Source organism: Desmodus rotundus, chromosome 4, assembly GCF_022682495.2.
Source record: "Desmodus rotundus isolate HL8 chromosome 4, HLdesRot8A.1, whole genome shotgun sequence".
NCBI classification, from domain to species: Eukaryota; Metazoa; Chordata; class Mammalia; order Chiroptera; family Phyllostomidae; genus Desmodus; species Desmodus rotundus.
Genome location: NC_071390.1, coordinates 135736189 through 135758815, shown reverse-complemented (window position 1 = coordinate 135758815; position 22627 = coordinate 135736189). Strand labels below are relative to the sequence as shown.

The 22627-nt window shown below is 41.1% G+C and overlaps 1 protein-coding gene and 1 pseudogene across 5 annotated transcripts in view; one reads left to right on the top strand and one right to left on the bottom strand.

The window, feature by feature from the left end:
• Positions 1-21174, bottom strand: part of MPP7 (MAGUK p55 scaffold protein 7) — a 246332-nt gene extending 225158 nt beyond the window's left edge. For all 5 annotated transcript variants that reach the window (XM_053922894.2, XM_024560596.4, XM_053922896.2 and 2 more), the window contains exon 1: positions 20994-21174. The gene's annotated coding sequence lies outside the window, so the exon portion shown is untranslated. The remainder of the gene's footprint in view (positions 1-20993) is intronic.
• LOC112304932 (ceramide synthase 4-like) lies at positions 19-21170 on the top strand (annotated as a pseudogene).
• Positions 21175-22627: the final 1453 nt, after the last annotated feature.

Sequence of the window (22627 nt, the reverse complement as noted above, 5' to 3'; positions counted from 1 at the left end):
AAACCAGTATTACAAGAAATGTTAAATTGTCTTCTTTAAGAAGAAAAAACATCAGAAAAATGAATAACAACATGGCAATAACTACATATCTATCAACAATTACTTTAAATGTAAATGAATTAGATGCTTCAACCAAAAGACATGGTGGCTGAATGGATAAGAAAATAAGCCCCTTACAGATGCTGCCTACAAGAGACTCATTCAGAACAAAAGACACATACGGACTGAAAGAAAAGGGATGGGAAAAGATATATGAAAATGGAAACAACAACAGCATCAAAAAATCTGGGGTAGCAATATTTATACCAGACAAAAGAGACCTAAAAACAAAGGCTACATCAAGAGACAACAAAGGACCCAGCAACTCCACTTCTGGATACTCATCAGAAGAAACCCAAAACACTAATTCAAAAAGACATATGCGTCCTTATGTTCACTGCAGCATTATTTACAATTGCAAAGATGTGGAAACAACCTAAGTGTCCATTAATACATGAATGGATAAAGAAGTAGTACATATACACAATGGAACATTACTTAGCCATAAAAAAAATAATGAAATCTACCAGAATATGGATGGACCTAGAGTATATTATGCTAAGTGAAAGAAGTCAGAGAAAGACAAGTACCATATGATCTCACTTATATGTGGAAACTGAAAAACGAACCAAATGAACAAAATAGAAACAAGCTCATAAATACCAAGAACATTTTTATGGTTGCCATATGGAAAGAGTTTGGGGGAACAGGTAGAAAAGGGGAAGGGATTAAGAAGTACAACTCTGGCTCTGACTAGCATGGCTCAGTTGGTTGGGTGTCATCTCACAAGGTGAGAGGTCACTGGTTCGACTCCCTCTCAGGGTACATGTAGTTTCGGTCCTGACTGGGGTGCGTACAAGAGGCAACCAATTGATATTTCTCTCACATCATTGCTTCTCTTCCTCTCTTTTTCCCTCCCTACCCCCTCTAAAAATAAGATAAAAACGTTTAAAAAAGAACTACAGATTGGTATTACAAAATAGTCATGGGGATGTCCAGTACAGCACAGGAAATATAGTCATTAATACTGTGATAACTATGTATGGTGTCAGATGGGTAATAGATTTATTGAGGTGATCATTTTGTAAGTAATACAAATGTCTAAGCACTATTTTGTATACCTGAATCTAAAATAACATTGTATGTCAACTGGAACTGAAAAATTAAAAAATTGCTTTTAAAAGATGAGATTAACGTCATAAATTATTGAAGCTTGTGATTTATTTTTTACCAATCAGAATTAAGTCCAGAGTTTCTCAACAAATAACATATAAAAAATCAATAGTAGTATATTACTAACAAAAGCTGTTCTAAGTACCTTACCCATAAAAACTCATTCACTGTTCATAACAACCATATCAAACAGGTTTAAAATATTTTCATCCCTGCTTTATAAGTAAGAATATTTAGGCACAGAGGGTTAAGTAGCTTTCCCAACATTAACTCAGCCCAGGATTTTAACCACTGGACACAAACCTCTCAACAATGATGTCACTCTCAATTCCTCTGCCTTCCATCTGCTCTCATGAGAAGTGAATTTCAGGTGGTTCCAGGTATATTCCTGGAAGCATGTTATTATCCTTGTCAACTTAATTTGTGTAGTAAGAAAACAAAAAAGGCTAAAAATTGTGGTACAATAGGGGGGAAAAAAGACTAAGAAAACCTAAGCATACTCTGGTCTTTATCTCCTCAACTACGTAATAAGATAGCAACAATAAAAGCAGCAACCATTTCTTGAACATCCTTTGTATGCTAGGCCAGTCACTTTACCTTAGTAACCTTCTTTGTCATTCACAAGCTATTATTAATCCTTACTCACAGATAGAGAAAATGAGATCCTGAGAGGTTCAGCACCTTTATTCTGAAGCTCTGGTTCTGCTTAAAGCACACCCGTACACTGTGTTTGGGTCAAGACAATTTCCTCTGTACCGCTGAGTCCATGGAATCAGTGGTTACATAAATACCTTATTCGTATAAGACCTTGTTCATCTAAGTGATCTAAGAGATCTGACAAAGGGAAAGGAATTTTCCCTGCCTTATTAGGGTTAGAACACTGCTCTGGAAATAGGAATGAAAAAGAACAAATTAGGAGTGGTTGTTCTCTTACAAGTAAGCTCCACAACGGGTAATAAATACACAGGGCCTGTTCAATGCCATGTCCTCAATGCCCAGAACAGGGCCTGACAATGGTAAGTGCTCAACACATTACATTCTATCTTAAATGACATTCATAGGAGTCTAACCTACATGAGCTCAACCTGGGTAGCCATGTGTCTCCCATCCTCTTTAGATGATACAACAGAACTATGATCATTGAGCAAAGAAGTTAATCCCTCATCATTCTTAACGAAATCACCACCAACATAAAATCATTAAGTATCCAGAGCAATTGGTCTTCAATGTTTGACTATTTTAAACATAAAATTAGTAAGTAGTGCTTCAAATGACATAAAATCAGATCATTGTATTTCATATTTTGATTGATTTAGAATGCACGAGATTGAAGTATTCAAAAAGGATGGGATACGAGAATGGAAGAGACCTGAGTTGGAGGTAAGGAATGTGGACTCTAGTCCTGGTTCTGTTGGCTCTCCAAGTAACACCACTACAGCCACAACCAGTGCCAGCCTCCTCCAGGGCTCAGGTTTTCAGGATCCAGGGATCTCTTAGACCCATTACAGCTTCTCCGGTCAATGTCTCCAGGCTAGCAGATGCCACCAGACTCTGAGATGGCCAGTGAAGAATAAGGGGGTTACCTAAACCAGTCCTTGAGGGGTGTGAAGACTGCACCTAAGTATGAAGTTAATGCGAAACTCAGCTGAGCAAATCAGTGACCACACTTCCATTTAACAAAAAGTCAGTTCTCTTCTAAAGCCAAAATCTTCTATATGGCTGTAATCACAATACACAGGTGCCTAGCAGTTCAGAGATATGAAGGGATATTTAAAAACAGTTCATTTAATTTAAAAAAGAAAAAGAAAAGAAACACTAAAAGTAGCACCCTACATCTTCCTTCCAGGGATGGAGGTGGGGGGGTTATGGGTGCCTACTTCACAATTCTGTTCATAGGGCCCTGATTAATATGGATATCCTCCCCCGTTTTTCTTAAATGTTTTGGGTGAAATAGAAGTAACGTATTTATTGTAAAAGATGGTAAAAACATCAAATGATGGCCAGTCTAAAACGTCTTTGAGGAACCTGCTGATTTGGGCTTTATCGGATATTACTGCTGGGCCAGCTGTTTCGATGGGTTATGAGAGCTGTGTGAAGACCACATCCTTGAAATAAGTTCATATTACTTTTCCTCTAGTGACATTAAATGACACCAAGGGTCTCTCTGTAGGACTGCCCCCAACCATCTGCTTTTTGGGTGTTTTAGTACAATCATAAACTTAATATCTGATAGGATCAGCAGAACTAGACTTACAGTAATTAAAGGCAGAATTGATTTACCTTGTCATGAACTACAACTCATGTGTTTTAATGTTTTAAAGAATTATACTAATCCATATATTTCCCAAGATGGATCACAGACCTAAATGTAAAATGCAGAACTATAAAACTCCTACAACACAGGTGGCAAACACAAGGCCCACAGGCCGAATCGGGCCCTCCGCCTTGTTTTATCTGGCCCAGCACCTTGTTTCTACCCGGCAGCAGCGCTGAGCTCTCGCTTACCTGTTAAGGAGTAGTTATATTTACACAGTCCCAAATTACATTCGGCCCTTTGAAGGCAACCACGAGGCTGATGTGGCCCCCCGTGAAAATGAGTTTGACACCCCTGCCCTAGAAGATAATATACGAGAAAATCTAGGTGATCTTGGACACAGTGATGACTTTTTAGATACAACACCAAAGGCACAATTCATCAAAGAAATAATTGATAAGCTGGACTTCATTAAAATTGAAAACTTCTGCTCTACAGAAGAAAATGTCAAATGTCCACAGAATGAGAAGACAAGTCACAGAATGGGAGAAAATATTTTCAAAAGACACATCTGATAAAAGACCAGTGATGGATTTACATTAGCAACCAGGCACAGAAAGAAGACATCTGCAGAGAGAGCACATAACACAACTGAAAATGCCATTTAGCCTGTTACCTACTGAGAGACACAGCTAGATCTTGTCAAAATGGACAATTTGAGAAGGTTAACAGAATGAAAAATGCAGCATCTCATTTATGTTAATAATCACTTACCACTGTATATGTCCTTAAAATTATAGACATACCATATAAAAAAGCACATTTAGAAAAAGAGTGAAGGATACACACAAATTCATAATAGCAATTGCATGTGGGGAAGAAAGGGAAATAGAATTGGGAAGGGGAAAAAGATATACTTCAATTTTTTTAAATATTTTTTTATTTACTTTTAGAGAGAGATGAAGGGAGGGAGAAAGACAGGGAGAGAAACATCAATGTGTGGTTGCCTCTCTCTCACGCCCTACTGGGGACCTGGCCCACAACCCAGGCATGTGCCCTGACTGGGAATCAAACCAGTGACCTTTTGGTTCACAAGCCTGTGCTCAATCCACTGAGCTACACCAGCCAGGGCTATACTTCAATTTTATATACCACGGTTTGTTTCTTTCATGAATTAAAAAAAAAGTCTGAAACAAATACGACAAAACGTTAACAACTATCAATATGGGGAAATACAATTCTGAAATACTCACGAGGGAGAGTACCAAATCCTACTGCTGATGATCGCATGTACACAGATGTTTACATAGCTTTTATTGTCTGAGTACTAAGTACTGTGTATTCAGCAATCACTCAAATTATAAGAAGGAATTCAGGGAGGGAGGAGCAGCAGCTTAAAACAGGTGGGGCCTGAGGCAGAGGTCCTATTTTAAGTCAATCAGCCTAGCAGGAAACTAGGGTGAAAGTGTACAGTTTAAAAGACTGCTTTCCCTTTCTCTCTCACCCTAATTCCAACAGATACCCGAATTCCACTTGACTTGCCCCTCCCATAATCAGTTTCACCTACTGCTTCCCTGTTTTCCAAAGAAAGCTTTATTTTCTATCAGCAATTTCTCAACATTATAAATTTTAAAGAGGGAGAAATACTGCAAAAAATATTAATTTTTATCATTCACCACACAGAATGCCAGTAACAAATACAGAAAATAAAGGTCAACTTTGCACCTATTTTGTTACACTACAAGCACCTTGAAGGCAAGGATACCTTATATGTTCTCTTATCTGCTCTCAGAATACAATGGACACTACATAAAAGGATAATTATACACAATAAATGTATCATTCTAGAGGCAAGAAAAATCCTGTTTTAATTTTTTAAATTCCAATTTCTTTAATAGCACTAAGATGTGCCTACAATTTTTTTTTATTTCAAGTGAATTGACCTACTTCCAAAATATGACAAAAGGACTTTTCTATTAATAGTGTCCTCTTAATTTACTTCTAAAAACCAGTGCACTTTAGCTTGGTGTTTCAAAGGAAAACGATGGAAGGAGGCAGAGTCTGGCTACTTCACGCCCATGGTGCATTTTATGGGTACACACAGCCTCTGGTGACCTCTGGGTCCACTCGGCCACCAGCACCTCCAGGATGTGGTCCAGCCTTGAATGAGCAGTTTTGGAAGGACAGGTTCTGGCTAATGCCTAAAAACTCATGGGCTGAACTGGAGGACCAAGATGGCCTGGTCTACACCCACCCCCAGGACATGCTGGTGGCCCTGCCCCTGAGCTGGTGGCTGGGTATGTGGGATTAGATCAGCAGCCTGGTGAAACCCATGTCCACACAGAAGAAACACTTCCTCATGGATCGATGGAGATACAAGGAGCCTCAGATTGCTGTCCTGGCTGCCCAGTGAGGCCTCACCCTGCAGCAGACACAACACTGGTTCCAGAGATGCCAGAACCAGGACCTGCCCTGCCTGACCAAGAAGTTCTATGAGGCCAGCCATGGGTTTGTCTTCTCCATGTGTTACAGAACCCCAGCCTATGCAGTCTGGAACAGCTGTGGGGTCTGACTGCCCACCGACAAGAGGCATGATCCCCAATGCCAGAGTTTGGAGAAAAGGAAAGGAATTGTTTATTTGAAAGTTATATGTATTTAGAATAATGGCAGAGTTCTGCCATTAAGCCCCACTCCCTTTAAAACACCCACAAACACATGGTCCTGCCTCCCTTTGCCAAATCAGGCCAGTTTCGGAATATGCCAGTCAGAGATACCATCTTTTAGAAAAACAGAAACCCAAGGCTCAGCATTCCAGGTTCAGCATTCAGGCATCTCCCATTACCTATGCTTGGCTGGACAGGTCCCCCGCAATTCCATCAGCCATGCTGTGGTGTTCTCCAGCTCTTAATCCAAAACCTCGTGGCACCTCCTTCCACACCAGCCTCATGGCCAGCCAGTAGGGGTCTGCCTACTTCCTTTCAAACCACATAGCAAAAATGCCCCCTCAGGGCTGTCACGCCTCATTTAATCCTGACCTGGAGCTTCCTGCATGACCCCATTTCCAACTCCCACAATGGGCTACATTCTGCCAGTCCTCTGTACAGTTTACATTCTCTCACCTGCCATCCTTCATCAGGGCAGGCAGGCCTCCATGAGGGGAACCGCCTCCGTGCTTCTCAAGCAGGTGCTGCAAGCGCCCCTGCCACTACATCACTGAATCAAAGTCAAGCCCATCTCCCTGGCCCCAAGCCTGCAGCACAGCAATTAACATAACTATTAAACTAGCCAAGTTGCCATAGATATGCAAAGTGCCTCTCAATCTCTGGTCTCTGCTTCCCCCATCCCACAAACCATAGCTGCAGAGGTTTTGGAGACTTTTCACCTTAACACCCCATTACATCTGTGCTCCTTCTTTGGTGGCATCTCAGTCCTCTACCACGAGTGGTGGCTGTGGAGGCTGGCATTGTGTTGGGACAATTGTCCGAACCAGCCCATTTAGCCAAAACTCTTCCAGCTGAGTTTCTACACTATATTGATCACATTGCCCTTGGACATCAGGCACTAAGATTTCAAGGACCAGGTAGTGCACCACCTTGTGGCCATCACCTTCTCTACAGTGCATACGCGCTGCGCTTTGGCCCTCTGGTGCTGTTGCTGCCACACGTCTCCACAGACAATCTGCTGGAGGCCTGGAAGACGTTCAACCATGTGTACCAGCAGCAAGCGGCAACTCTCTTCATCACCTCCTCCTTGGTCTTCTACACTCATCTTGTAGAAGACCACCAGATCCTCTACCACATACTACAAGTCTATCACAATTCGAGCCCCTTCTTTGGCTATTACTTCTTCAACTTGCCTCTGGTGATGCTGTAGCTGCTGCAGGTGTTCTGATCTTGTCTCATCCTTCGCATGATCCACAGCTTCACAAAGAAAGGCCAGATGGAGAAGGACATTTGCAGTGACATGGACTTGAGCAAAGGGAAGGCAGCCCAAGAGCATCCACAGCTGAAGAACGGGGAGGCTCAAGGGCCCAGGGCAGCCCCCACTGATGACCCTTGGAGCTGGAGAGGTGGGTGGGAACTGGCCAATGGGCACACGTCGGCCACGTAGTTAGCTGAGGACTGGCTGTGATGGGCTGCCCCCAGTGCCCTAGATTTGTGATCAGCCTTTGGGCCAGCTCTATGGAGAAAGGGAGGGCCCCACTCCAGGGGGAGGGGGAGGGCAGATGACCTGTCCCCAGGCCCTTCATCCTGCCCACCCTCTCTCCTTCCCTCCAGCCACTGGACAGAGCTGGAGAGTGGGCAGGAGAAGGGTGCTGCAGTCCTCCAGAGCCACCACCAGGCTGCAGTTTGGGGACTGTGAAGAGCCCCAGGCTGAAAGGGGTCTGATAAAACTTGAATGAAGAGGGAGGGAGGGAGGGAAGATGGAGGGAGGGAGGGAGGGAAGAAGGAGGGAAGGAGGGAGGGAAAAAGGAAAACCATGGAGAGACAATTTAATTTATTCATCCTGGACAGACTTGTCCTATAGTCTCATAATGTTGAAAACCGATTTTTTTAAGAAATCAAACATTTAACCTGCCTTTTCTATACTAACTTTATCTCAAATAACATTTTCCTTTATAAAAAATATTCTAATGAAAAAAATAATTTAAATGGCACCATTTTGTAAACCCTAATAAAATAATGGATCTCGGCAATGGATAATGGATCAACAGCTGTGAACACCACAGAGACAATCAACACTGCATGACCCCAGCCAGAGGTCCACTTCAGCACCTACGAAGCCATTTTACAAACAAAATTGAAATAATCAAATCGAGATCTGATTACTACTCACAGCAAATAAATGAACAGAAGAACAAGTTAAACCATATATTAAATAAAAAGCATGACAGGTTACCACCAAATATAATTCTTCTTATTTATGATGATGCTACCAATTTTTTTTAAGATTTATTTATTTATTTGTAGAGACTGGGGAAGGGGGGGAGAGAGAAAGGGAGAGAAACATCAATGTGTGGTTGCCTCTCTTGTGCCCCCCACTGGGGACCTGGTCCACAACCCAGGCATGTGCCTCAACCAGGAATCAACCAGCGACCCTTTGGTTCACAAGCTGGCACTCAATTCACTGAGCCACACCAGCCAGGGCCAAATATTTCTTAATAAATATACAGATAAGTTCTCTTTGTGATTATCTTTATCCTAAAAGATAAGGAAAGTCAATAAAGTATTAGCATGTTTCTGGATGTATTTATTGTGACTGGAAAGCAAAACTCCCAGATTTACACAGGTTTGGAGTTGCTGATCTCAGAAATATTTTCATTCCTAGTATTACTAAGCTTTCTTTCACTGGAAATACATAGCAGAGCTGAGCCAAGAAGTAGCGAGTCCCTACTTCTAAGAAGAGAGCATCAAGAGTAAGTAAGCGGAGAAGCTGGATCTGGTTCAGCGACCTCAGAGGAGACAGATCAGTATGAGCTGGCCTCAGCCGCACTGGCGAGAGATGCCACAAGCCAGCTGTGCTCTCAGTGACCCATGAAACGTGGGGCCGCTCAGGAACCTTTCAGGATAACCAGGGCATCAACACTGTTTTATAACCATGCTGAAAGGCTGCTGCGGTTTTCACTGCACTGACACTGGACTGATACACAAATGAAGGTGCATAAAACGGTGGCACCTTCGCGTGACACAAGGCAGCAGCACCGACTGCACACTACATCACTGTCGTCCTCACCGCCATGCGCTTTGGGGAAAAAGCCAGTTTCACATAAGAACGTCCTTGATGAAAGAGCGAAAATGAACATGTGTACGTCATCTTGACCCCTGCACACGTTGCTCTGTAATATACTGTGGGATGAAACAGCAAGTGCACATAAGAACTCGGAATACACACTGACCTGTGTGGCGGCTGTGTAAAGGCAAACACACTGCCAATGGCTCGATCTGCAGCCGAACTAGCAGATCCCCCCCACCCACAGAACATCATGCTCATACAAAATAACAACTGAAAGACAAACTGAATATTGAAAGTCGGGTGTTTGGTAGGCATTTTGTCAAAAATGGACAGAACGATCCTGTTGCTTTAAGGAAAACACCTGACACAGGTGTTGCCAGTGATGAAATTTAAGCTTCCAAGCAAAAATTAGGTTTTTGGAAAAACTATATCTGCCACCAGGAACATGACAGCATTCTCAATACTTACAGATTTTTCTGATAGGATCACTGGTGACTTTTTCCAAATGGTATCACAAAATGGGCCAACTTTTGAAAGATTTACACGATTTGGTGAGCCACTATTTTCCAAGTCCTATGTGTGTATGGGAGAAGAGTCAAAGTGTAGGACAGACCGAGGATTTAGATGTAACACAGAGAGAAAAGTTCATCGATACGGGTTCAGATTCCACTCTGCAACTGAACTTTAGGGGGCTTGTCACTGCCAGAGTTCTGGTGTGATACCAATGAGAATATTCACAATTATCTAAAGAATACCAATAAAATATTTCTCTTATCCACCTGAAGGTCTGTGCAAAGCTGGACTTCCTTCATGTATTTCAGTCAAATAATAAATCCCAACAGAGTGAATGCAGAAACAGATGTAAGAATCCAGCAGTCTTCCATTAAGCCAGACATTTAAAAGAGTTGCAGAAATGTACTGTAAAACAATGGCAGTCTTCTCACTTATTTTAATAGTTATTTTTTCACAAAGAAGTGACATTTATGTTAACACATAATGGGATTATTATTTTTTAATGCATACTCTACTCTTTCCTGGTTGAAGTTCTCATACAGGAAACAGTGCTAGAGAGAACCCACGTTAACACCAGTCCTCAGTAACATTCAGGAGAGTGAAGTGGTACTGAAAACGAAAGTTGGAAAATCACAACTCTGAGGTTTGGAGCCCAGCTCAAGGCTGGGCTCATTCAACGAGCTTTCAGAAACGGCCTTTTTCTCTGATTTCCCCTCCCATCAAAACTCCAAAGTAGGGGAGCCCAGCAGGGGCTGAGTGACAAACCAAGACCACTACCTAGTATCAGTTTTATTCCAGCTGTTACAAGTTCAGGGCCATGGAAATGAACAAGAGGGTGCCTTCTGGGGTCCTGCTAATGTTGTTCCTTCGTCTGAGTGCTGGTTACACAAATGTGTTTGGTTTGTGAAAAGTCAGTGAGCTGCACACCTAAGATACATGCATTAGCATATATGCACACCCTAGTGTATGTATGTAGAATATGCATTTTTTCAGGTAGATGTACTTTACTTCATTTTTAAATTCATAGTTTAAGATGCATAACTATTTCCATTTTGGTTTTTCCAAACATATGATGGCTTTCAACTGACCAGAGTCATTCATTACACATAACTTGGCAAATATAATTCAAATTTTTAATTTAAAAACCTCAATCTACACAACTGTAACTATATGGAACTAAGACCTATGCCCTGGCTGAGTGGAATTAAGAACTATGCCCTGGCTAATGGTGGCTCAGTGGTTGAGTGCCAGCCTGCAAATCAAAGGGTCGTCGGTAGGATTCCCAGTTTAGGGCACATGCCTGGGTTGAGGGCCTGGGCCCCAGTAGGGGGTTGCATGACAGGCAACAACACATTGATGTTTCTCTCCCTCTCTTTCTCCTGCCGTCCAATCTCTAAAAAAATAAATAAATAACATCTTTAAAAAAAACACTTTACAAAAGCAGAACTATATACCACCTATGACAGCTACCTTACCAAGACTGGGAAATCTGGCCTTATTTCTCAAGTATTCAAAACCAATGAAGTCACAATAATAAAAATACAATTTGAAATCAAATACAATTTTAAAGAAATGAAATCTCCCAATTAAAAGTAAAACTGAAGATAAATTCCCTTTAAGGTACTAAAGGGATCAAGAGGCCACCACCTGCTACTCTTGAACACATCACCACAAGTCTGGACAAATGAAATAAGGCACGGAAATCCAAAAGACAAGACATTGGGTTGGCCAAAAAGCCTGGGTGGTTTTTTCCATAAAATGAAAGACACATTTTTCATTTTCATCAATAACATTACTGATTTGCATATTTTGAGTATGTCAGCCTGTCTTCCGCTACTGGCATCTCATGGGTAGCGGCCAGGGGTGCTGCTAAAAACCTCCCAATGCATAAGACAGCCCCACAGCAAAGAATTATTTGGCCAAAACATCAACAGTCAAAACATCAAGAAACTTGGCAAGCCACTTTTGACATGTTCCATCAGTAACAGCACCTTCTCCATACAATGCACAAATCTTTTTGTGTGTGTGTTTCAGTTGCATTTTTGCCTTTCTTGAAATAATGAAGCATCATACACCAAAAATGTCCCGTACCTTCTTCCATCTTCAATATTAACATGGCTGCACAAAAATTCACAATTTTGTTTTTTTTTTAAATGAACACTGACATGATATCTGTCACAATACAATCTAAAAAAATTGTTTCAAATGAAGTTAAAGACAACTAAGCACTACTACAGCCATCATACAGAAAAAACTAAATGATTTTTTTGGCCAACCTAATAATTGGAAGAAAAGATAAAATCGTTATTTAAAATGAAATAATCATCTTCATAAAACATCCAAAAGAAAAACTAGCTATTAAAATAGAATGACTTCAGCAAGACCAAAAAAGTGTAATATAAAAAACTTAGCTAATTTATAGCTATATATATTGGGTTGGCATACTCAAAATATCCAAATCAATAAAGTTATTACTGAAAATGAAATTGTGTCTTTTATTTTATGGAAAAAACCACACAGACATTTTGGCCAACCCAGTATCAACAGGACTCCCCTATACTAGGGGTGCAGGGCGGAGGGGCATGGAGGACAGAGAAATACAAAAAAATTTTCATTCACACAGAAACAAAAACTGAGATACTTAGGAATTAATCCAAGGCACAAGACTATGGAGAAAAATGTTAGACTCTATTGGAAAAACAAATACCTTAGATACATGATTTCAACTGTGGATACAAGTATTACAAGAGGAGGTTTTTTAAAATACAGTTGCTGGGCTCTACTCCCTAGAAGTACTATTCAGTTAATCCACAGTACACAGAGCAAATGATTTTAAAAAGCTACCTAGTTAATCCTAATGTAAAGCCAGCATTGGAAACCACCAGCTAAATATGTTTTAAAACGGCTACACTTCAAGATACCAAGATCTATAAATAAGTTGTAGTAATAAAAATGAAAATTAAAACAAAAACCATTACAGAATCCAACAGGAAGAGACAAATTGTAGAAACATATCTTTGTTAACTAAGAACAAAGAAATACTTCCTAACCAAGACCTGGAAGATAAAAAAATATATATATATGGATGGATCTAACTATAAGAAAATTAAAGATTCTGTTCCATAAAAAATTTCAAAGAAAAAAACTTGAGAAACAGGTAGAAAAAAACTGAGATGAGCACCATTTATTTTTTAAATATATTTTATTGATTATGCTATTACAATGGTCCCATTTTTTGTCCCCTTTATACCTATCCACCCTGCACCCCCCAACTAGCATTCCCCCTTTTAGTTAATGTCCATGGATCGTACATATAAATTCTTTGGCTTCAACATTTCCTATATTATTCTTAACCTCCTCCTGTCTATTTTGTACCTACCATTTATGCTACTTATTCTCTGTACCTTTTCCCCCACTCACCCTCCCCCTGCTGATAACCCTCCATGTGATCTCTATTTCTGTGATTCTTCTCCCATTCTGGTTTTCTTTGTTGTTAATTTGTTTGTTTGGGTTCAGCTGTTGACAGTTGTGAGTTTCTCATTTTACTGTTCATAGTTTTGATCTTCTTTTTCTCAGATAAATCCCTTTAATATTTCTTTTAATAAGGGCTTGGTGATGATGAATTCCTTTAACTTGACCTTATCTGGGAAGTACTTTATCTGCCCTTCCATTCTAAATGACAGCTTTGCTAGATAGAGTAATCTTGGATGTAGGTCCTTGCCTTTCATAATTTCAAATACTTCTTTCCAGCCCCTTCTTGCCTGTATGATTTCTTTTGAGAAATCAGCTGACAGTCTAATGGGAACTCCTTCATAGGCAACTGTCTCCTTTTTCTCTTGCTGCTTTTAAGATTCTCCCCCATCTTTATCTTGGGTAATGTAATTATGATGTGCCTTGGCGTGTGCTTCCTTGGGTCCAACTTCTTTGGCTCTCTTTGAGCTTCTGGGGCTTCCTGGAAGTCTATTTCCTTTGTCAGATTGGGAAAGTTCTCCTTCATTTTTTGTTCGAGTAAGTTTTAAATTTCTTGCTCTTCCTCTTCTCCTTCTGGCATGCCTATAATTCAGATGTTGGAATGTTCAAAGTTGTCCCAGAGGTTCCTAAGCCTGTCCTCATTTTTTTTGAATTCTTGTTTCTTCATTCTGTTCTGGTTGAATGTTTCTTTCTTCCTTCTAGTCCAAACTGTTGATTTGAGTCCCAGTTTCCTTCTTGTCATTGTTAGTTCCCTATATATTTTTCTTTATTTCACTTTTCATAGCCTTCACTTTTCCCTATATTTTGCAATCATACTCAACCATTTCTGTGAGCATCCTGATTACCAGTGTTTTGAACTGTGCATCTGATAAGTTGGCTATCTCTTCGTCGCTTAGTTGTATTTTTTTCTGGATCTTTGACCCGTTCTTTCATTTGGGCCATTTTTTTTTGTCTAGGCACACCTGTTACGTAGTGAGGGGCAGAGCCTTAGGTGTTCACCAGGGCGGGGCAACCCTCTTTGCTGCTTTGTGGTGCTGTATGTGGTGGAGGGGTCCAAGAGGAAACAATGACGGGTTGCTCAGCTCTCGGGTGGCTTTCAGTCATTTCCTCCACTTCCCACAAACAAATTGGGCCCTTCTGGTGCTGATTCCCGGGTAGGTGGGTTTATGTACATTCTAGGACCCTGTGGGTCTCTCCAATGAACTCTCCTGTAAGGCTGGGAATTACTCCCACTGCCACAACCTCCACAGATATTTTCAGTCAGAGGTTTTGAGGCTTTATTTCCCCATGCTGGAACCCTGGGTTGTATGGTCTATCTCACTCCTTAGTTGTTCCTCCTGGTTTATCCGCACGCAAATATGGAATGGTCCAGTCCACAAGCCGCCGCCTTGCCTCTCATCCTCTCTACCCCACTGCTTGTCCCCGCCCCTCCTACCAGTCTGGATGAATGTTTCTTCTTTAACTCCTTGGTTGTCGGACTTCCATACAGTTCAATTTTCTGGCAGTTCTGGTTATTTTTTTTGTCCTTCTTTTGGTTGTGCAAGGAGGCACAATGTATCTACCTACACATCCATCTTGGCTGGAAGTCCAAATTTGCACCATTCAAAATCCAATGGCATTAGCATGTAGAATATACGAAAAAAATAACCCCAAACACCCTCCTGTAAATTAGGGCAGAAAGGTAGAGAGGGGGAAGGGGATAAGAAAATCTAAAACATGTGAAGAACATATAAATGCCAATTCACAAAGAGAGAAACCCACATAGTTAACAAGCACATGATAGGACACTCAACTGCATTAGTTCGGAGAATTGCAAATAAGAACAGTAACATCATTCCATCTGTTGCATCAGATGGAAAGAAATGATAAGGTCAGAAAATATCAAGTGCCAGCAAGAATGTGGGAATAACAGCTGGTGAGAATGTAAACTAGCACAGCCATTCCCAATAATCTGGCAGCACTTGATGAAATTATGTATACGCCTGAAAAGGTCCTGTGGGGGGAACATGAATGGGGATAGGAGATGAAGGGCAAAAATACAATAAAATGACAGGCTTTCCATGCACCAATAATGATAGTGGTCCATGAACTTGTTATCAAAGTAAAGGGGCTCACCACTTGGGGAGTTAACAAGATGAGGCTGTCACAAGATAGTTTTATTTTACTTGTAGTAAGTACAGGTGACAGTTTCCATATCCAAAGCTCTTTCAGAAGGCAAGCTCAGTCATTGCTTATATACACTATTTACATATATATTACATGTCAATTACAGGTTGATTCCTTCTCTGCTGTTGCTATATATATGCCATTGAGTTCCTGTCAAGCTCGTCCTCTTTACAGCTAGTCTGCAAAAACACCATGAGCTACATTTTAACATTAAGGGAGAACAGCATTTAATAGGAATGGCCCAGACTTGAGACCCTCATCCTAAGAAACTCATCACTAACTAAGGTCTGAACACCTGATTTGGGAGGCGCTGAAGGGGTCCCAACCTTAAACACTGACCCAGTATTTATTACTGGAAAGTCCCAGTACAGCAGCTACTCAGTAGCCAAGATCAGGTCCTTGCCAATAGAATTTATATTCTAGTGAGGGAAACAATAAAAAGTAAATAAAGTTAAGAGTTTGACCTGCTACAACAGATATAAATAAAATGAGTGATTGTTACAGGGAGTAGTGGGAAGAGGGGTAGAACTTTTAGAGGATCGCCAAAACAGGTGAGCTCTCAGATGACAGAAACTTAGCCATGCACTCAGCAACCAGGGCAAGGGCATCTCCAAGAACTGCGGTCAGTCATAATTACAAAGTTACCACAACACAGGTAAGACTGTGTTCTGAAGATGACTTTCAGGTATTTCCTGTAACTAAACTCCCGGGAACAACATTTACAACTTCCGTTGTATCAAGTGCGGACTACAATGATTACTGCGTGAATCCAACATATTTTGACCAAAGAATTCAACCTTTTAGGGTACTACTCTTGTGAATATACTAAACAATGTATCTGGAAAATTACTAGGATCCACAAACTCCTGCTTCATTTGCTAAGTAGAAATTGAGTAGTCGGGTAACTTTCCCACAGCATAGAGTGAGGAACTGGAGATAAATATCACAGTTTGTCCTTGAGAAGCCACCTCCCCTTTGTAAGATTCGCAATCCTATTTATTTCATGCACTCATTGATTTTTATGAGTAAAAGTCAACGTTTTTTGCATGCTTGCAACCTGCTAGGCACTATTCTACAAGCTTTTACACATGTTTGTGTTCATTGAATACTCACAGCAACATAATACTATTTTATTTCCACTTTAAAAATGAGAAAGTAGAGAAAAGAAACTTGCCTAAAGGCAAAGATTTAGTAAGTGGCAGAGCAGAAAGTCAAATCTAAGTCTTTCAAACTTCAAAGCCTGTATTCTTAAGTGCACTCATATTCCCCCTGGAACCTTCTCAGTGGTTTTGAAAGTGTGGCCCTGGACCAGCAGCATCACTGTTCCCATGGAATTTATTAAAAATGCACATCTCAGGGCCCATCCCCAGATCTACGGAATCAGCAGCCTAACGTCTAAAGCACTCTCCAGCTGACTGGGTAGTATGCTGAAGTTTGAGAACCACTGGTCTAAAGGTTTCATATTCAACTTAATTGTATGCATATTAAATGATTAATTACCATTTTGAAAATTCCAAAATGTAAAATTTTGATCCTATTCAAAATGTCTCTAAACACATCAAAATAGTATTACTTCATTTCTTCATTGCTGACATTAGAGCAGCTCCTCCTAAACTTGCCAAAACACCTACTGTATACCCTGATTAGACCACCCCAAAAAAGAAGTCTACACGGATGGATCTTACCAGGAACTGAGATAAATTCAAAATATGAAAAGAACACAGTGATCCAAACAGAATGTCCAGAAGTTAAACCAGAGCCATATTAGGAAGAGGAAAATACTATTTTGAATATCAGCAGCAGAAGCTTAATAATCTTGGCCCATAGTTCCATAATCCCTTTTATCCCTGGTTCAACTTCAATTTTCACAGTATCACTTCAACAAACTTCCAAATGTCAAAAAAAAAATTATAACACTCAGAAATATTCTCAAGATTGAAACTGCTTTCAGTAAACATATATAGGCACTGTCTTTCAAAAAGCATGTCTTTATCATGAGTAAAGCTAACCACGTGCTTTTACCACATGCACTACAGCAAAAAGTTGTCCCTGTCTCTTACCTAGACCCGCCCTTTACAGCATCCCACCTGACCTCCTCTTTTCAAAGCAATGTTTAGACCAAGAGCCTTATTTCCTCCCTCAACTCAAGTTCTCAATCTGGAGCGACAGAGGACGATGTATATTCAAGTTTGCCTATTTTGAATAAAGCCTTTTTAGGGAGTGGAAGAGTATTAGACATGAGTATATTCAAACACCTACCAGAATAAGCATGTGCCAAAATACTCTTTTAAGCTATTCACTTACATACTGAGGTCATTTTATAAAGTTCGGTATTCTACGTATTTCATTAAAAATAAATTTGAAGATAGAATAGGTAACTAGCCCCAGACTGGACCACAGGATGGCTATAAACCTGAGTTAGAATGCTTACTGGCTTGGTTCTCCAGGGCTTTACAGAAACACTGGGAAGCCCATGCTCAGGCAAGATTTTAATCTGTCGACTTACAACCACCCACCTTTTCCTGTCCACACTCATTCAAAGGCTGGCAGCACTACCCAGAGCTACCTTGCTAGAAGGAATGACACCTATTTATTTTCCCCTTCCCAGTTACCATCAAATTCCCTGAGGGCCACAGTTGGTTCCAAGAAAGGATTTACCAAAGTTCTCCTCCCCACTTAGTGTTCAGTGGAACTAAAACATACACCAACCACCTAAAGACCTTCCCAAGTACACTCTTCTTTTAAAAGTCCAGTGCTTTCTGCAAAACACAATCTCACAAAATACGATCATCCTAACTAGTCCTTATTCTCCACTAACATCGCCATTTCTGTACCTAAAACGAGCACTGCTTTTTATCAAAGTAACAGCTATGTTTTCTCGTTTCCCTTCTCCAGGCTATCCTTGGAACACACAAGCCTGAGGAGCAGTTCCTACCATCAGCAGCGTGCATATGTGAAGCAGGGTCATAACCACGCTCTCCTAAAAGATTAGAAAGATATAAATGAGCATTCAAGAAAAAAAATTTTTACATGCCCAGTAAGGACCAATAAATCTGCACTCTGGTCTGGGTTCCTGATCTCAAGGAGAATCAAAGAGCCTTTTTAGTACAAATTATTTCTAAAATTACTGACAATTTCCTTCACTTTAAATTAGCTGTCATTTCCTTCCATCCAAATAATCTCATTTAATAAAAATGACTTAAATCACTGATTGCAGTTCTCTCTAAACTGCAATTATGACAGAAACACTTGTAGTACATTTGTACCTTTGTCAGTGAAATGCTATAAGAAAAAAATAAATCTTATTGAAATCTCCAATAAGCAGCACCTAGTGGAAGCACCTGGTGCGCCATCTAGTGGAAGTTGTTGATGTAATTAATTATTTTTTTAAAGGGCAAAGATCCTAGGAACACAAACAACTACTTTATAAATAGCCTAAATCTCTTTTCAAAATTTCCCACATTTCAAGAGAGTTGTGACCATCCAAAGAAAGGACTCATTTTCTGTACAAATTAACAGATGATAAAGGTTTCTTTGTGGAAATTTTTCCTTGGGTGCTAGAAATTTTAATTTGGCAGGAGAGAAAAATTAAGTGAAGGCATTAATGCAAAAACATAAACGGAAGCAGAGCTAGATGACAAGGCTTGTGTAAGGGATGCCTTATATGCTACACAGATAAGTTACATCAAACATACATGTTACATGCAACAGATGTATTTACCATGAAAACAAGGGATAACTTCACAATTAGAAAGTTCTATTCAGTAATTCATAAGACATTTCCATGTTCTTGATGACTAATAAATTTAACATAACGTAACCATTCTCTAGAGTTCCCCAAGCCTTGACATCATCAAGAGGTTCTTCTCAAATACCCTTCTAATCCTCTCCATGACCACCTACATTCCCTTCTTCAAATTTTCTAATTAAGGAAGAAATGTTTACATTGTCAACCTTCCCACCAAATTTATTGTAAAAATCTTCCAAAACAAAGTCGTAACTTGTGACCAAAATGCATTATGCTTCCTTTTTATTTGCTTTATGCATATATTTCAATGCAAATTTTAAAATACTGCTGAAATCCACTGATGCAAACAAAAATAAGGTCCTCTAATTCAGAACACCTCCCCAAATTTAAAATATTTTCACATAGTACCACTCAGTTTTATGTTGCTTTGCCTTGTATGAAAAATTACCCTTCTGGTGCAATTCAAACTCTTAGCAACCTCGAAGGAAAAAAAGAAAAAGAAACACCTTAGTATTTCTTTACTAGGAAATAACCATCCGCATCTCTGACTCATGTACATGTGATCAAATCAGTGTGCAGAAGCTTGCTTGGCGGTGGGGACCTTGCCGAGTCCTGTATTAAATCCATTACAGGTACAAAATCGAGTAGGAGTCAGATAACCTGGGGCAGAACTCCTTTTTATCTCTAGGGCGCTCAGTTTATGTACCGTGTAAAATGGGCATGATAAACACTACCTTCCCCCCCACCCCACTCCACCCCACCAGAGGGTAGGAGGATATTAAAATTGACGCCATGTCTGGAACTTCTCAATTAAAAGACCTAAATGGAAGTACTAGTTTGTAGAAGAGAGTGCACCTGGGAGCAGAGAACACTGCTCCAAGAGTCCTCGCTGTGACATTACTGTTAAAACTCGGTGACCTTCACCATTCCCCTTGTGAACAAATGGTGAATGAAAAAGGTTATTAAACACGTCAAAGAAAAAGTAAGAGCAATTCAAAGTGCTTCTTCATAAGTAAATCAACTCATACAGTTAACTGCCTAGGACTTGTCTGCAAAGTTTTACTGCATGGGTAGCAGGTGCATCCCTAAAACCTAAAACCCTGAGACTGTTTCTAAAGCAGCATTTTTTAAAACAAATTTGAAAGCCGTTTAAAAAATTAGAAGAAAAAAGATAATTCTACTTTCACCCACGAGAGTAACAGAAACAAGGTCCCACCCCCACAATCCTTTCAAACCTGCACAGGCATTCCTCATCAGCATTCCTCCCCCGCGTTGCTATCGCGCCACTCCCCACTTCAGCGCAGACAAAGGTGAGTCACCCTGCCTGCTGGGTCTGTCTACTTGTCACTTGAGAAAAAACCCTCAGACAAGTTCACGTTAAAGACTGCTTTTAATTTAAAAGATAATAAGTAATGTTAATGGGTAAATCGCACTGAAAAGCTCCTGTCTCCAAAAATTGTGTATTTAACACTACCCAATACAAACACCTTTCACAATTAAAAAAAAAAAAGCCACTCAGCTTATCGCTACTATCAGTGGGTCCTTTTCCCGCGGGTGCCTGATTCTGACTCAACTCCGTGGTTTTCCCTCCACCTGCACGTCCTCCCGCCCTCCGTAGGGCCCAGCCGCCGCGCTCCGAGTCCCGCGAGGTCCCCAAGGCGTCCCGCCCGCAGCTGCCGGGACCCCACGCCCTCTGGTTCCCCTCGCCCCGCCCCCACCTCTCCGCAAGGTGCCGCCGCCACCGTGGGCTTAGGGAAGGAGACTCCTGGGGGCGGACGAGAGGCTCCGGGTGACTTGTCCCGGACGCTGCGGGCGAGAGCAGCTGGAGGACCAGATCCCACCGCCAGCTCTGCGCCGGGTGCTCCAATCGGCACTGCAGCCCCAGCGCCCCATTACCTGCTCCGGTCAGCCGGGTCTGCGGAAGGCGTGCTCACTCTGGCCCCTGCAGCCCGGGGCTCGGAGGCAAAGAGACAGACGACAATAGCGTCCGCTGCAAAAGACAATCGGAAGCCCGCGGCGAAGAACGCACGAGCCCCGCGGGAACCAGACCCACACCTCCCTCCCAGAGAGTAACCGAATCAGCCCCCTCCCTCGGCGAGGCGGAGCCATAGCGGAGGGGGCGGGGCGGAGGCCAGGCTGCACCTCCCATGGGGCGTGAGCGCCGCGAACTCTTTGTATGAGGCGCCTGCTGATAGGCTGCAATAGGGGTAGGTGTCGCAAACTTGAAGACAGCTCGCCAGAAGAGCTCTCTGATTGGTCACTTGGAGAAAACAGACTAGACCCCTGATTGGTGATGTGTCTGTAGCTCCTCTCCCCTAATTTCAATCATCTGAAGCCCCGCCTCCACTGGCTTAATTCCCAGGTGGCTGCAGAACAGGCTGTGGTTACTGGACCAGCAGCCTACCTGCAGAGGATCCCCGGATACCCAGGTTCCTTTGTCAGATGCGAGCTTCCTTACTCTATTGCGATTCTTTTTTTTGCCCATGAACTTGATGAATAACAGCTAATCTTTAACATCGCTTGGATTTTGAGAAGTCTCCTGGGCATTTTTTTAAATGCTGCGTAAGATTCAGAGGTAAATTGTCATAAGCAAAAGAAGGCATAAAATGTTTTCACCCTGGTGAGATTATGCATGACTTTATTGCCTTTCTGCGTTCCATATTAAGCAAGTATTACTTTTATAATTGGGGGTTTAAAAAATAGAAAATGAGTAAGGTGAAGCGAATGGTAAAGGCAAACTTTGGAGGATATGCAGGGGACGAATTCCTCCACAATAGAAGAAAACACAGTAATATGCGCAACAGCTGAGGGACATCAAAAAATGTGTATTGATATTCGCCTCCTTCAGCTCTCTTAAAAAAAACTTTACAAATATGACTAAGGTGCCCCCATACTCTTTCCTGGGTAACTACCATTTTATCCGACACATAGTGTAAAATGCACTACACTGTAAATAGACCCTCCCTGACAGGAAGAATTTATAATCCAAAGCATCAAATAAATAAAGCTTTAGTAAAAAAAAAATGTAGACTACAGAAAGAAATTCAGAAGGTATAAATTGGAAAAGTCAGCTAATGCAGGGAATTATAAGAAACAAAGGAATGTGACAGAGCTTCAAAATATGCATCGGAATTTGAAAATGCAAAGTGGGAGGGAGGAGAAGGTGGTTGAGATAATTACCAATGACCCATAGTTAAAATGATCTGAGCTCTCAGACCACATCAGCCGAGCCCCAAATCAACGTATCTCACCTGGGGACCACACTCAACTCTGGGTGGCTATAATATTTGTTTTTGTCATTCCCATTAGGTTCTGAAATACACTGTTTGAAGTGAAGCACTCCCCCCCCAAAACTCTGTACATTTAATAATACTAAAAAAAAGGACATTGACAAAAATCAACCTAAGGAAGGAAAGGAATATAGGGGATGTGTCACTGAACCCTACAGGACTCCTACTACAAGGCCATGCTACCAAGACAGGGAGTCAAAGCAGCTCTACCTAGTACATAGAAACAAACACAGGGAGGCT